The sequence below is a fragment of the Bidens hawaiensis genome, unplaced genomic scaffold (assembly GCF_021521415.1).
Source record: "Bidens hawaiensis isolate Kalapana, Puna unplaced genomic scaffold, B.hawaiensis_p1.1 tig00419396_1, whole genome shotgun sequence".
NCBI lineage: Eukaryota > Viridiplantae > Streptophyta > Magnoliopsida > Asterales > Asteraceae > Bidens > Bidens hawaiensis.
In genome coordinates, this window is record NW_027504847.1 from 2125644 (window position 1) to 2142568 (window position 16925).

At 36.3% G+C, this 16925-nt stretch overlaps 1 long non-coding RNA gene across 1 annotated transcript; it reads right to left on the reverse strand.

Moving 5' to 3' along the window:
• Positions 1-78: 78 nt before the first annotated feature.
• Positions 79-1381, reverse strand: LOC143608648 (uncharacterized). The gene is made up of 3 exons (XR_013149302.1): positions 1327-1381; positions 561-616; positions 79-488 (listed from the first exon to the last, which is right to left on the reverse strand). It is a non-coding gene; the product is annotated as an uncharacterized LOC143608648 (long non-coding RNA).
• Positions 1382-16925: the final 15544 nt, after the last annotated feature.

The following is a 16925-nucleotide window of genomic DNA, read 5'->3' on the forward strand; positions in this document are numbered from 1 at the left end:
GCAAATGTCATTTTATTATCATAATATGGTGGTGGTGCGGTTTGTTGTTGGCACCGTTGGCGCTAAACCACAACATAGCCTTAATGCATCATTGTCTAACAAAACTGTTTCAGTTATCCTAGACATTACAAATGTAATTTCGGTAACAAAAACAACAATATAATATTATCCTATTATCCTAATCAAAACTGTTGTGTTCAGTGGGTGGTAATCAGAAATCTGAAGCATAAATACAAATTAGACATATAAGTTAGTACAAATTTAGTGAAGAAAAATGTTTAAAACAACTTGCCTGCCCACGGTGACTTGATTCTGGAATGTCAGAAACATTAACCACGGGAATATTAACGGCCTGAGGTGTTGTAGAACGTCCCTCCATGTACTCAAATCTCGTGTTTAAATACACGTTGCCTGCTTGGTACGCCTCACGTATTGCCTTACGAAAATCATGAGGCATGCTGCTATATAATCGAGTTTGTCTCGAAAAACTGAACAAATACAATTAGTTAATTAAACGGTCTTTAACAGTATATGCATTAATATGACTTATATACACACACCTTTCCAAGTACTCAAGAAACGGGTATATCATCCCATCAGGGATCCATCCATAATCCTAACACAAAACAACATAAATTATTAGACCATAAACTCAACTTTCATAACCATATATTCATAAAATATTTTAATGAAAGTAACATATTTACATATGCAAAAACATCACCCTTTTTCCTTCCTTTGTATACCCATAGAACATAACACAAATAGTGTTGGAAACACGCGCCTCCCTAACGGCTTTCGGGGCTTGTTTTGGGTCGATAACGATGGCGGGCCAGGTCGGGTTCCCCTCCGTGCATTTGGCCCAAACAATATTACCATTACGAAAATCTTGTGCTCTATCTAAAACCGTATCTTTCTCCTATTAACTTAATTTGAGATTTGATTTGAAAAATAAATTTCACTCATTTAACGCGGTCCAGATTTAACCAACAAACAGTTATTAGGCTATAGACCAACGGTTGTTAGAGCGTGGTCTATATTATTAATAATTACACAATCACAAAGAATCTGACCAACATAAATCAAGTGAACTGATTGAAATTAGTAAAGTGATTGTAAAACGATGACCAAATCTAACCATAACTTGTAACTTAAGCAATTCAGTTCATCATAAATCAAAATATAACACCTATATCACAAACTTTAATCGCAAGTAATATATAACATACATATATAGCAAAATCTCAAGCAATTTTAATGTACTTAAAACAAAAACAGTTTGCAACAATGGATGAGATGGAAAGAAGACAGAGAGAAATTATTTACCCTGCGATATGTTGCACTCGCGTTCAAAGAGACTCTGGCTTGTAATTGAATGCCAAAGTCTGACCCTTTGGCATGTATGGAAGACACGAGGGACCCTATACAAACATGAACAAGTACAAGTGACCACGTTGATTTTCAAAACAATGAAAATTCTTTAGACCTAAATCATATTAAGACGATGACTATACATAAAAATACTGTATTTTTATTTTTCTTTCTTTTTTTCTCAATCCCTTTAACATGAGTTGTATACAGATTTAATGTATTGAATAACAAAAAAAGCATGATTGATTAGTTAATACGCTACATGTTCATAGACTAAACACGAGCTGTTTTCATAGTTTCATTAACAATCAAGGTGAAGGCAATATATGTGCATTAAACAACTCATATGGCGTATGTTTGTTTGATCAAGTATGCATGAGACCCTGTTTTTGGTTTGTTACTGTAAACCCTAGGCGGTTATGCCAAAGAATATACGGTACTAATGAAATTTGGGCAAAACAAACCAAAAACATGAACCCTAGAAATGAATAATTATGCAAAGAAAAAAAGAATTATCATTTTACCTTGTGCATAACATTTCCGAGACCACCTATTCCAACAACAAGAGAATGATAATCGATCGCCATGGGATCTTGAAAGGGACTAATATCCCACTCACTTTCATGGCTTATATTAGTAGGTTGTGAGGCCAATCTAAACACTAAAATTTGGTTGTGGTGAGGAGTGGGGACTTAGAAGAAGAAGGTAATGGGTATATATAGCAAGTTTTTCTTCTTTTTATTTTTACTTTTTATTTTCTCTCATAATTTTCATTTTTCTTTTTTCATATCACACACAAATCATGTAAATGTTTGTCGTATGTGAAGGTGTAAATAACTTGTTTTTTAGAAAAAAAATAATTGGAAGGTAAAATAAATAATAAATTCAACGTATGATTTATGTAACAAGTTTTTACTATATGATAATTAGTGGTATGTTTGATAATTTTCATCAATATAACATTCAAAAGTCATTTAACTTCATATGAAGTACAAAGTTTTTCTTTCTAATCTTAAAAGCCTTGAAATCCTTTTCTTCAACAATGTCAGGATTTCTCTTATGTCTGTGGACTGAGAATAGGGACATAACGACGAAGCTAGTGCATAAAAACTTCCATTGGCGCTAAATGCAACCGTGTTATCATTTGTTATGATTAATATTGTTAATGGTACATTTAATTAGGACACTAAACATTCGTTGGACGAGTATTTTACAAACTATAAAACCAGTCTCATCGTTCATCTTCGTTGACAATACAATGTCGTTTGAATATTGGTCTTATTGAGCATAATTCTCTGTAGTTCCATAAAATCTTGTTTGAGTTTTGGAGTATTATGTTACTATGTAAAACGTTGGCACCATCATTGATTCCTCATGTAACCTCAAACTATATCGCCATTTACTTCCCGACATCGTGTGCTTGTTTTTATGTTTGTTGTGGGAAACCTAAGGCAACAAACTTTTCATTTTGTTTTAAGATTTTAGCAACTAACGGTAAATTAAGAGCAAATATAGAAAACAAATTACTTTACTACTATATTTAGCAAATAACCTTATTTTAATTCTCATTTTAATTGATTATATTGTTGTTGTGGAAGTAAATTCTACATCAAATGGTAAATGTTTTGTGTCATAGGTCCTTCTGTCATAGGTCCTTCCCACTACGCTAGAACCAAAATACGAACAATTAAAATGCATTTGATGTGGGATAATACGATATGATATGATGTGTTATCATTTGATATAATATGTTATAACATGTTTTTGTATATGATACGATACGATATGATATGATACGACATAATATGAAATGATGCGACATGATATGACACACAACACTATGATATGATATGATATGATATAATATGGTATGCTACTTTTAGCTTAACATGATATGTTAACGTATGATATGATATGATAAGAGAATTATATAATAAGAGTTAGTACCTTAAAAAATAACATATTTTCTCTATTTTTACAAAAAAAATGATAACCTATTTTTCTATATATTAGTCACTAACAAAAAACCCCAATTATTATATGTCATTAAACTTGTTTAAAACGCAAGTCGTTTTCAAAATAACTATTAAAATGAAAAATAATATAACATGGTATTATTTATTTTCATTATATTGTATGTTCTTCTTAGATGCGGTCAATGACTTTTATAAACAAAGATCCATTAGTTTATTGATGTAGTGGCTTTTTAGGGTATTAAGCCTTATAAAAGTTTCCACTCTGCTATTCTTGGTAATCTCAATGGTTGCGGATCTTATGCTTCACGTACTTCTATGAATGTATATTTATAAATAAGTTAATTTTATTAACAATCAACTAAGTAGCGTCGGGTACTCCGTACGCGCCCCCATTGGCTAAAGGTAGCCCGGCGGCCACGATTTTGGACAGACGGAGCCCCTAGCGGTCCACATATTGAGGTATTCCCCGATAAAACCCGACCCCATGCCCGCCAAACGGCACGTGGTATCTTAAACTACTAATAATTAACTTAATTTATAAATGAGTTAATTAATTTGGTATCTTAACAAACTACTAATAATTAGATATGTATATGATGTTTGTGAAGATAATAAGATTTCAAATCTAAACTTCAATTGTATTGATTGTTAATGTTGTGATTACTTGATTACAAATAGCCCTCTTTATAACCATACAATTACTTATTAGTCAAAAATAGGAGAAAAAGTAACTAAAAAACCCTCTAAGTTTGTAACTACGAGCACTAGGTCCCCGCACTTACGCAAGATTACACTAACAATCACCCCCAAATCTTGTAACACCGATGAAGCTTCACATCTTGTTAAACTTCAACAGTGGTAGCGCTTTTGAAAGGATATTTGTTCTTTGTAAATCTCCACTAACATGCTCCACCTAAATTTGTTCTATTTCAATGCAATCCCGAATGAATCGGTACCATGTGTTGATGTGTTTATGTCTTCCATGAAAAACCGGGTTCTTCATCAAGGCAATAGCCGATGAATTATCCACGATCAATGTCATAATTTCCTCATTTTCTCCTGACAACAAACCCCGAAGCCATAAGGCTTGACATGTAGCCGATGTGGCTACCAAAAATTCAACCTCACATGATGATAACACGCATTCCTTGTTTCTGAGAAACCCATGATATCGGTCATGTATCATAGTAGACAATCAAACACTTTGTAGTCCGGCCATCATCCATATCCATTGCATGACTACTATCACTATACCCGTGCAATGAACTGTTTCCGCATGGAGTAAGTGATACCAAAGTCAAGTGAACCTATTAGATATCAGAGAATATATTTAACCGCTTGAGCATGATCTTGAGTTGGTGATTGCATGAACCGACTTGCATAACCAACTGAGTAACTCAAATCGGGTCTTGTATGAGTTAAATACCGCGGGCTTTCGATCAGATCTACTATAGGTCCTCAAAATGGATCTCACAACTTTACTCTGATCAATCTGTGTTGTTAGTTAGTGGGAATCACAACAAAACTCGAATCTCGGATCTTAGTTTTGCAAATACAAAGGAGAGAAAAAGATGAAGATTATAGAGAGAAAGTAAAAAAAGTTTTATTTCCAAGAGTGCTTAATTTTATTTTTTCCGGGTGAACAGTACCCCCGAATGCTACAATGTTTTTGCTTCAGTACTCGACTCTATTTGCTACAGTAACTCGACTCGATTCGCTACAGTACTCGACTCGATTTTCTACAATAACTTTTTTTTTAAAGATAACATCTAAACTCCCACGTAAACTCCCACGATTAGTAGCCTTTTATCGGAACGCCTTTGTAAACCACTTGTTCTTGTTTACATCGAGTGAAACTGAGTTCCATTAACGACCCGTCTAGTCTAGTGTTCCACGCCCTTGGTGCTTAGCGTAGACCGTACAACGCGTTAGCCAACTTGTAAACTTTTCTCTCTTGACCCTTATTAACGAGTCCGGTTGAAATACGTACACCTCTTCTTTTAAATCACCATGATAAAATGCGGATTTTACATCAAAGTAACCTCGATTTGTTGCTAAAGCGATTAATAATCGAATTGTTTTGATTCTCGCCACTGGTGCGGACACTTCTTCGAAATCGATCTCATATTTCTGGACATACCCCTAGCTACAAGTCGAGCCTTGTACTTGGTTATATTCCTGGCTTCATAATGTAGATGTAGTGCTCTAATAAAAAACAAGTATATATAAGCTTAAATACTGATAACTAGTACGGGTAAGAAAGGTCGTCTCCACAGGAATCAGTGGAAAGTGCAAGTAAACTCATAGTTATTTTCCCGTTTTCCAATACTTTCACCCATACATCACTTCATATGTTTTGAATTTATATACCCACTTTAAACCTATCGGTTTTACTATGGGTGGTGCTTTGACTAACCGACATGTCTTGTTTCTTTCAATCGAATCGATCTCGACTGCCATAGCCTTTTTCCAATGTTTTTCAATATTCGCTTCCAAGAAATTTACCGGTTCGTCATTGAATAGCAATAGGATATTTAGCTCGTCGGTTGTCAGGTCTTGCTCAGCAGGTGTCGGTATACATTCAACAAGAAAATTGCTAAATTTCTTGGGTAAAACCGTGTTTCAAGTAGTTCAACGCGGTTGGGTAACTTGTAATGGTTCTTCATATAGACCGGTGTCGGACCTAGTTGAGCTTACAAGTAGGCTTCCACCTTCTGAACTTTATGACTCACTTCTATCTCTGATTCGAACTAACTTGCCGGTATCATGTCGGTCTACGAACCCGGGTCAAACCCGGTTGTTACTTGCTCCGGTTCGGGTTCAATATCATACCCGAAAATAAACCCGGTCCATTCTGGACCTTTTCAACCTCTTGTTTGTGAAAATCAGCTAACGCGTACCTTTTACACTCGTCAAACTTGGCATCTCGAGTAACGAGTAGTTTTTTATCGGATCAAACATATGGCAAGCTTTTGTTCCCGATTGAGTACCTAAGTGACTCATCACTATGCTTGGTTCGTCCAATTTCTTTTTACCGGTATGAAGGACTTTTACATACCCCGTGCATCCGAACACTTTATGTCACACCCCAACCTACGACGGATTGCCGGGGTGCGAACCGTGTTTCACAGCTCACAAGGTACTATCATGCAATGTTAACACAGCAATATCTAATTAATTATTTATTAAATTGAAAATTTCATACATGTACACAAGTTCAAAGCAAATTATAATTTAATCTCAAATCAACACAAGTAGTCTGAGTGTTTTACCAAAATAGGTTATGGGGAAAAACTATTTACCAATATAGGTTATTTTAAAACTATTTACCAAAATAGGTTTTTTTAATTTGATTTTAATTATTAAACTAAAAGAACATGTGTACATTCTTTCTTCCCCACCATCTCCAACTATAACCCTCACTGCCGCCAACATGTCCGGCTACAGCCCCTCGCCGACCACCATTTCATATGGCATGAACAGATTCAAAGATGAAGACAAACCCATGCTATTGTCTTCCTCTGTTCGGGGAGGCGGGTTTCACAACCACCAAACCGCCGTCGCCCCTCTTTGTTCGCCGAAAAACGTAAAATCCGACACAGGCCAAAAACACCGGAAAACCAAGATCTAAACCTGTAACTCGACCTGCACCACATCTATCGTCTCTATCTCTTCAACTTTGCGACGATCTGAAATATAACCATCTCACGAGTGATAGCGATGCAAGTGATGCATGATGATGGTGGGATTGGTGGCCGGCAGGAAGCCTGATGGAGATGGTGACGGAAATGGAGTTGCAGACTTTGATAATTTGGCTTTGCTAAAAGCAATTATTAAAATATAGATGGATTCATACAAAGATATAATAGACATGCATATGCATATACAACTTAATATATAAAAAAGTAATATAAAAACTTATTAAAGTGGGTCTTGATAAAAAAAAACCTATTTTGATAAATAGTTTAATTAAAGTCACCTATATTGGTAAATAGTTTTTCCCCTCCACCTATTTTGGTAAAAAACTCCAAGTAGTCTTGTGTTTATTTAATCTTAAGGCATCTCTAAATGTTTCTTCACCTTAGCTTCAAACCAAAGTATAACCTGCGAAAAAATTGATATATTTTATAAACAATATGTTGAGTGAGAAAATCACCAGTTTTTTACACTAAATACAATATAAGATAAAAACTGCAAACCAAAATTGTGAATATCAACAATTAAATGAAAGCAAGTAATTGGTGTCGTTTGGCCATTTCCTAGTGAATCGGGCTTTGGCTACTAAGACGACATGCTGGAATCAAAACGTGCTAGTATCAATGATGGACCTCTCCAAAGGCTAGAATTAAACAGATAAGCAAGTAAGCAATTAGCAAATAAACATTTAATTGATCAAAAACACAATAATCATGAATTTCTAGTATGAATAATATGTAATATAAAAAATAAGAATAGATAAACATAAGGTCCCCAAAAGTATTTGAAAACGGTAAAATAGGGGAGTGATTACTCACCTTGACGATTAAGAGAGTAAACTGAGAGATAAAAAAATGAGCAAGGTTATCGAGGTGAGTATTCTTTTCCAAACATACATGAGACTTATACAAAATAAAAATAGAGTAAAAACAGAAAATATAGTCGCATGAATCAATCCAAACGGATGTATATAACTCAAGTTATAAGGTTTTCAGTAAATAAGCGAGCTGGTACTTTTCAAAATCTGAACTTCGATTCCGGAGTTGGGTTTGTCCAGTACACTCAAAATTTTATGGTGAATCAAAAAGTCTTCTAGACCAAAAGTTAATTCCGACCAAAAGTGATAGAAATTGATTAGTCAACTTTGTTGACTAATTTGCCCTTAATGATTCGGAGTCCAATTGACCCGTTAAATACCCTCAATCCTAGAAATTTATTAAGGGTTGTTAATTACTGAATTAAAGTGAACGAATTTACAGAAGATAACTTACCCGAAAAGTTATTAGAAATAGAAGAAATTTGCGGTAAAAGAGTTCTTGAACTTAAGAGTCAACATAGCAAGACGAACTTGATTAATTCTCGAAGAAGATGATGAAAGGAGAGAAGTATTTTGTGGGTTTATTGATATGGGTGGCTGAGGAAAAGTGTTTTAGGCTTGGAGAATGTCTTAGGGTTAATGTAACATCCCCAAAATTTCGATCCAAATATGACAACTTAGTAAAGTTGAAGGATCAAAATTATTCTCAAAAATAAGTAATGAGAAAAATTTAAATAAAGAAAATAAAAATATTTTATAAGGAAATAAAATACATTCCATAAAGAAAGTCATCCCATGTTAAGAATATGGAATAAGAAAATTTCATCCCACATGGAAAGATGAAAGAAAATTAAAGCCTTCCATTTGGGTATAAATAAGGAAATCAAAACCCATCCCACATGGAAAGTGGTAAAGAAATGGAAGCTCTTTATAAGGAAGAGATTTTCCATAGTAATATTCTTTTATGCCTAGCATGCACCAGTGATCCTCGGCCGATGGCGAGGGGCGTTGGACACAATGTGGCGCTTTGATGGCGCACTTTGCACGCTCGCCGAGGGGCGTTGGACACAATGTGGCGCTTTGATGGCGCACTTCGCACGCGAGCCGCTTGAGAGCCGCCTTATTGTTTTTGGAATATGAAAGTAAAACCAAGATGTGACAAGTTACATAAGACAAGGGATCAAAATGGAAAAATTGACTTCAGGAAGCCATCGCGCTACGCGATGAGCCCAGAACAAAGGTCATCGCGTATCGCGATGGACCTTGATGAGTCAGCGGACACGTGTCAACACAAGGTACGGCGGCGTAAATATACGACGCCACGATACGCGACGGCTAAGGATGAGGACCCATCGCGTATCGCGATGGGACCAAAATCAACTATAAAAGGGGGGCTCACGACACATTCATTCCACACACCAAATATTTCTCTATCTAGAATATTTTCTCTCACTACCTCGGTTTCCGATAGACCAGATAATTGTCACCTAGTAATCCGTGCCATATACCGACAGTGCCTCGAAGTGCGTGCCACTTAAAAATAACCTGACATTCTATCTCGAATTACGTGCATGACACGACGACCACCATATGTCGCCTCATTTTGCGTGCCGAGCATCGTAGTGTGTACCAAGCTCTGAGGTTCCGACATTTTAAGCTCTAGAACGCGATAGAGAGTGGAAGTGCTGCTCGACCAATCTTAGTAATAGAACTTCGAATACCCGTGTAAGGTAGGGTTTCTGCCTAAGTCATTATTTCATTATTATATTATATGGCTTAGACCGTAGTCAGAGGTATAACTCAAACCTTGATCATAATTATGTTTACATAAGCTTTAAACATACAAAGGATTATAGTATTGTTTCTTTACAATTAAGAAACACATATTTTTCATTCATAAGGATATAGTCAAAATATAGTTTCTTAATATATAAGAAACATAGCATTTTATATACATGGAATATAGTTAAAATATTGTTTCTTTATAAGTAAGAAACATAAGATTTTACATTCAAAGCTAGCAGTCAATGAATGTTTCTTATTGGAGAAGAAACAGATTATAGATGTTTCTTCATGAAGAAGAAACTCAGCATATGATTATTAAATAAACAGAAAGACTACAAGTCTAAATATTTCATTCAAACAAATGATCAATCAAAGTTTAAAGCTATTTAAAACCAGACTAAAGGTCTCTAGCCGAATCAAGAAACGATCCGGGTATTTATATAAACCTATTTTATAGGTCAATCATTAATCAATCAATCATTCACAGTTAAGGTTTCAAGCGAGATCACCGTATCATTCAAAAAAGACAATCACAGGTGAATATGTTAACCTTTTCAATCAGTCAAACATATTTATACTAGATAAAGATGAACGGGTGTTTGTCGTAACGAGTCAATCAATGTCTACATGAGATCATGTGATTTCTAAAACGTTATAATACAAAGTAGAAAATAAAATCAACTCAGACCGAATACGCATGTGTCTGGATCCATACATAACTGTTAAGCCCAATCAATCAATCAATCAAAGGCTAGGTAGCCACGGGCTAAACGGTCATGATTAGTTCTCTGTTCAAGGTCGTGTGGCTTGGAGAATACGATTATGTGTGTAGGGCAGTGGTACATATACCGGAAGTAGAAATACTTTCGCTGAGATTGTTAAGAAAACTATGTTTGTATTGTAATTGTCATTCAAATATTTTATAGAGTCATACGTGTTCACCAGCATATAGCAAACGTATTTTTTCCCACATTTCAGGGAACAGATTAGCACAGGTATCAAGGAATATAGTCATTCATGAAGATAGACGCTCGCAAGGTAGAGATGGCTCAGTTTTAAATTATTAAAATATTATAAACAAGATTTAAACATGATTTATAAATCAAACACTCGGGTATTTATTATCCGAGCAAAGTTTCAAATAAATTAATATTTTATGATAACCAAAGTCTTCCGCTAAAATAAACCACAACTCTGATATATTTACAAAACTGATACCAACTATTGGTCATACGCCTAGGCCTTAAGCCGGGGTGTGACAGTTAAATACACAAAAGTTATGTTAGTTGTTTTAGTAATTACTCGATTAAGGAAAACGAATAACATAATTAAGACAAAATCGGTTCAATAAACACATAAATTTATTCTTGTAGAAAGGAAAAATGAATGTGGACATATTATAATATCAAGGGACATAACTTGGGGCTTAATTTTCGTGATTTAGGACCGATTAAGGAAGGATTTAGCAAATAAAACGATTTAACGAAACAAAAAATAAATCAAACTGTTACAAAGACCTTGCCCGTACACGCGAGGAATAGTCTTCCTCCTCGTGCGACGCGACGTGGGAGGGTGGCCAGCTAATTTCCATTTTGTTATTTTAGTCCCTAAAGTTTCAAAAATGCATTTTTAGCCATTTTAAGCAATTTTAAAGATTTATAAGCATTGTTTGACAAGTTTAAAGGTTATTAAAATATAAAACTTGTCAAACGAAATATTCGAAATATAATACGAAATATTATAAATACAAGTTTTTATTAATATGAAATATTCGAAATATATTCCCGAGTGGGTGAACTAATACGAATTCAAATACGAAAAATCTGAGATGTTACACTTTAACATGTGAAAGGTTCGGTTTTCTTCCTTTAACACACTCCTACGGAGTTGAATCCTTCAAGGATTTTATTGGTGACCGGTTTAGTAAATAAACCGAGTGATGAGCCGCATCTCCCCATAGATCTTGTGATAGTGACATCGCCTTTAACAAACTTCGAGTCATACCAAGTATGGTTTGGTTTCTTCTTTCAACCACTCCGTTTTGATGTGGGGTGTCCGGGCCGTAACTAATATGCCACACCTATACTTGACAAGTAATCTTACAACACATGGGATGTAAACTCACCTATGTTGTCGGTTCGTATGGTTTCAAGTTTTTTGCCTGTTTTCCACCCTTTTCACGATATCCATGAGTAAGCCCGCAACTTGGTCTTTCGTCTTTATCGTGGAACCCACATATAGCGGGTGTAATAGACAACAACAACAACTAAGAATTACTAATTTCCATCGTGTCTCGGGAGTAATTGCGCCACCAACGAAACGAGTCGTGCATGCCAAAACTCTTTAGCAGTGGAAAGGTGAGCCACTTGCATCACCAAAGCCTCCTCCATGGCCTAATAAAGATACACAATCGTCAACCCGTCTATCTTCAATCGACCATCATTTCCATTCTTGGTTCAATAGCCTCCAACAACCCTTCAACCTTGATGATTGCTTTGATTTTTATCATCCAAATTGTGTAAATTGTGTAACTGACGGACGCAAGAATCAAACATTGAATCAAGAAGGAACTCAGTTCTTTGGGAAAACCGACTTGATTACTTGGTCCGTCTCCCATCTTTCTTCTTGTTCGTCTTTAATTCAACAGCGGGCTCGCCTCAATTTTCTTGAATGGAGTCATAATAGACTTGTTATCTTTTGGTTTGGAAAAAAACTTTTAAATACCTTAAAAGTAATATTAATTTTCCCTTCTCGTAACCTGTGACCACAGCGAAACAAAATACCGTTGACTTTAATCACCTTCTGCTCTTCTTGTCTTGTTGGTGTACACAAATCTTCCACAATCTTTGAAGATTAATTGGACTCTTGGTTTAAAAAAACCCACAAATTCCAAGGACAAGTCACGAAGCCAAAAAAATAATTGTTTCACCTTCTTGTTTCGATCGGAACCTTACAAGCAGGTCACTGAAACCAGGTAAGACCTGTGTGGCATCTAACACCCGTGTGGAAAACTAAGACCTTTGTGGCAAAAAGATATGTGTGGCAAACAAAGACCCATGTGTGGCAACTAAGTCCTGAGTGGCAGATAAATCATGTGTGGTAAGAACAAAAACCTTAAACTTATGTGGTTCAATCAAGTATTATAAGATAAGATGTCTAGCAAAGAAGATTCGTCAAGTAGATCAACAAAACTTCGTGAGCAAGGATATATATCTCTTCAATGTCCAAAATTAATTGAGTCAAACTATACGACATGGGCATTATTGGTGGAGACAGTGTTAAAGGTTTATGGTCTTTGGGAAGCAGTTGCTCAGAAGAAGAAGTTGATGAGAAGAAAGCATATACGACCAAGGCAATGATCCTACAAACATTGCCTGAAGATATTTTGATGCAAGTGGCACAACACTTGACAACAAAAGAAGTGTGGGACGCATTAAGTTCGGCACGTAGGAGTGGTTCTAGTTCAGAAGGTGTAACATCCTAAAATTTTAATTATAAATAAAGAAAGTTATGTTTAGTGATTTCACGTTGTTAATTATTTAATGTCGAGTAAGGAGGGAGTTGGGCTTAGATTGCGTAAGATGGGTTAAATGAGAATGGGCCTCGAGTCCGTGGGCTTAGAGGGATATAAATATCCCATCCCAAACCCAATCTTTCATTTCCACCTTCTTTCTTCACACACTCAAAACACACACATTCTAACCGATCAAGATTCGAAGCCGAGACCCGAGATTTTGTTGATAGATCTGAGTTGGTAAGGTAAGAACAAATCCTCCAAAGCTAATATTACTGAAAATGGTTAGGATTGGATGGGTTAACCGGACCCGAAACCCAAACTGCCCAAATCGGACCCCTAAAACGTCGATTTTAGGCCGATTTGATGGTTGGGATTTGTAGGCGCCGATCATACGATTCCGTGGGTACCAAAATCGAGTTATTTGGCTAAAAAACGAAGGATTTATGGGCAAACAGATCTGCAGCGCGATAACTTCGCCTGCAAGATTAAGTTCGCCTGATGAACTTCGCCTTCAAGCGTAACTTCGCCTTCAAGCGTAACTTCGCCTAAGGTTTAACTTCGCCTGAAGCCAAGTTCGCCTAAGGGTAACTTCGCCTACGGCCAAGTTCGCCTAAGGTTTAACTTCGCCTGAAGCCAAGTTCGCCTAAGGTTTAACTTCGCCTGAAGCCAAGTTCGCCCGAGGTTTAACTTCGCCTGAAGTGAAGTTCGTTTAGAAAATAAATTAAAAACCTAATGGAAAATGTGTTAAGGCAGTTATCGAAAATAAAATTTTTCCAAGCTGACCTGGCAGCTTAACCCCAGCCAGGGGCTCTGCCCCTTGGACCCCGCTAGGGGCTGCCGCCCCTAGAACCCCGCTGCCAGGGGCGCTGCCCCCGGACCCCCGTTCGTTGTGGGTCATATATAGATAGAAATACAAAACGAGTAGTAGTAGTTAATTGATATGTGTAAATATTATACAGTTAGCCGAGCCCAGTTAAAGAAAGGAATTACGATCAACGGCGAGCGTAACAGGATCCAGGTGAGTTTCTAGCCCCATTTATGTGTTATGTTCTCGGGGCTGTGTGCATACTCGATATGTTTGTTAATACGCTTATCCTAAGAGATAAGTGTATGCCTTGTGTGAATAATATGAAAGCATGAATGATTGCTTGATGGAACGTGAACGATCTTCGGATATTGCACGTACTGTCAGGTTGTAACGCTATGTATAAGGTAAGTATGTTATGTATGTTTATGTGTATGAACATGATAGAGATAATAGAAGAAAGAAATGATAATGTATGGTTGTATGGTTACGAAAAGGGTACCGAGCCCTAATAATACTCGAGGTATGATGTATGGTTGTATGGTAACGAAGAGGGAATCAAACCCTACTAATATTCGAGAACTAGGGAACCGAACCCTACTAATATTCGAGGAAGAAGGGTACCGAGCCCTAATAATACTCGAGGAAAGAGGGTACCGAGCCCTAATAATACTCGAGGAAAGAGGGTACCGAGCCCTAATAATACTCGAGGAAAGAGGGTACCGAGCCCTAATAATACTCGAGGAAAGAGGGTACCGAGCCCTAATAATACTCGAGGAATGTAGGGCGTAATGCTCTTTATAACATAAGATATGAAAGTAAGTTAATACAAAAGAAAGTAAGAAAGTATGAAAGTAAGAAAGTATGAATGTAAGAAAGTATGAAAGTATAAAAGTATGAATGAAAGAATATAATGTTATGTGAATGGTATGATTATATGATTATCTAGAACTCACTCAGCGTAGCTGACTTTTAGTATGCACGCAGGTGAGTAGGATGAGGCAGCTCGCTTGAGAAGACACATGGCACTGAACAAGAATCTGGCATCTGAAGACCTATGATGTTTTAACTTTAATGCTTTAATGGGAAAGACAATGAATGTTTTGAGACAAATTATGAATTATGTAATGTTTTATGAAAGTTTTACATTCCGCGTAAATGTTTTAATTAACTCTGATATTTAGAGCTGTGTTTATGAGTAAATCCAACACCAAAGTAGGGTTACCGGTAACGGGGCCTTACAGAAGGCACGTCTACAAACATTAAGGAGCGACTTATAAACACTAAAAATGAATGAAAATGAAAACCGTGAGTGATTTCTCTGGAAAATTGAGAAGCATAAGAGCCAAATTTTAAAAGTTTTGATTCCAATCTCAAGGATAAGATACTTATAAGGAAATTGCTCAATTCAATTCCAAAGAAATTTCTACCAATTATCAAGCAATATTTGGAAATTGACAAAATGTCATTTGAAGAAGCAGTGGGAAGAATAATAGCCTTTGAATAACGCCTTAAAAGTCAAGACAAACAAGAAGACGATCACGAAAGAAAGCTCCTGATGGCTAGTAATCATCCTACGAATTGGCGTCGTGGAAAAGGGCATAGAAGCCAAGACAAAGAGCAAGGAAGAGAACCTTTCAAAGAAGAAAGAGGACACGGAAATGCAAGTCACGGAAACAAAGACAAAAGTGATCTCAAGTGTAATTATGAATTTAATGAATATAGTCACTTTGCATATGATTGCCCAAAGTGAAAAAACAAAGAAAATGAGAAAGATCTGGAGGCTCATCTCATACATAATTTAACTACATTACCATGAAGGCAAAGCAAGCCGCGTTGAAGATCGAGATTAAGGGGGTGATTCTTGGTTAATCATTGATCTCGTTAAAGTTTCGTTAAATATTTCGTTAGTTTATTACAGAATAGATAAACTTTTTAAAAAGTTCAGTTAAGAAATTTAAGGTGCAAAGTGTAATTAGTTAATAGTTGGTGTATATTGTTGTAATTAGTTAGAATATACACGAGGGTTGTGTCGTATTTACAAACCATCGCGACGGTAAAATGTAACCGCCGGAGGTACCACCGTTGTATATCCATCTGTTTCAATTACAAATCAATAATACAATTTGTTCTTGTTTAATCATTGTTATTTACATTTTAATTGTTTGATTAATCAATCCCAAGGCCTTCAAATTCAGTGTCAGTGGATATCCATTGATTTTGTGGTGAAATGTGGTGAAGCATAACCTAAAGAAATACACAGTATGCAGTTCTTTAGCAACACAAAATTTAAAAACATTAATTGTTTATCCAATATGTTTAAATAGTTAAACCCAATGCATAAAAAGAACAGATGGCTGGTTAAGTAAGTGTGTTTGCATAAAAATCAGCACACGCTTGGCATTCACAATCCACGAACCTGCACATGTCACATCCAAAACACACACAATACTTGCAACCTTTGCAATTGCTACTCTTTGGGCATCCGCTGTGTGGTCTTGAACTCCTCTGCCCGAGGTCTTCGCATGTCCACCTTCATCAAAAAGGTTTTATGAATGATAACAAATCAACTTATTAAAAATTAGCTCTTAGATAGATAGATAGATAGATAAAGTTACCTGCCGCAACTCATGTCACTGCAAGTTCGGTTTTCCCTTGCAGCTGCAAAGTGATAGGACTTGCACACGTCCTTTGTCTTAAGTTCAAAGCGACGCACCTTGTGACACGCGGTACAACTCAAGAACTCGTCTCCATGTGAGACTTTGTTGCGTGGTCTAACATATTCATCTCCTTTATAGTACCTCAGTAAACATGTTTGTGCTAATTTTATCTTCTTGAGGTTGGAGTTAAGAACCCAAATCTTGGTCCTCCAATTTGGCACATTCATACAACCCGATGCGTGTTTCACAAGTTTTGCACTGCTAAACACTATTACAACCAAAAGTACCATATATAAGA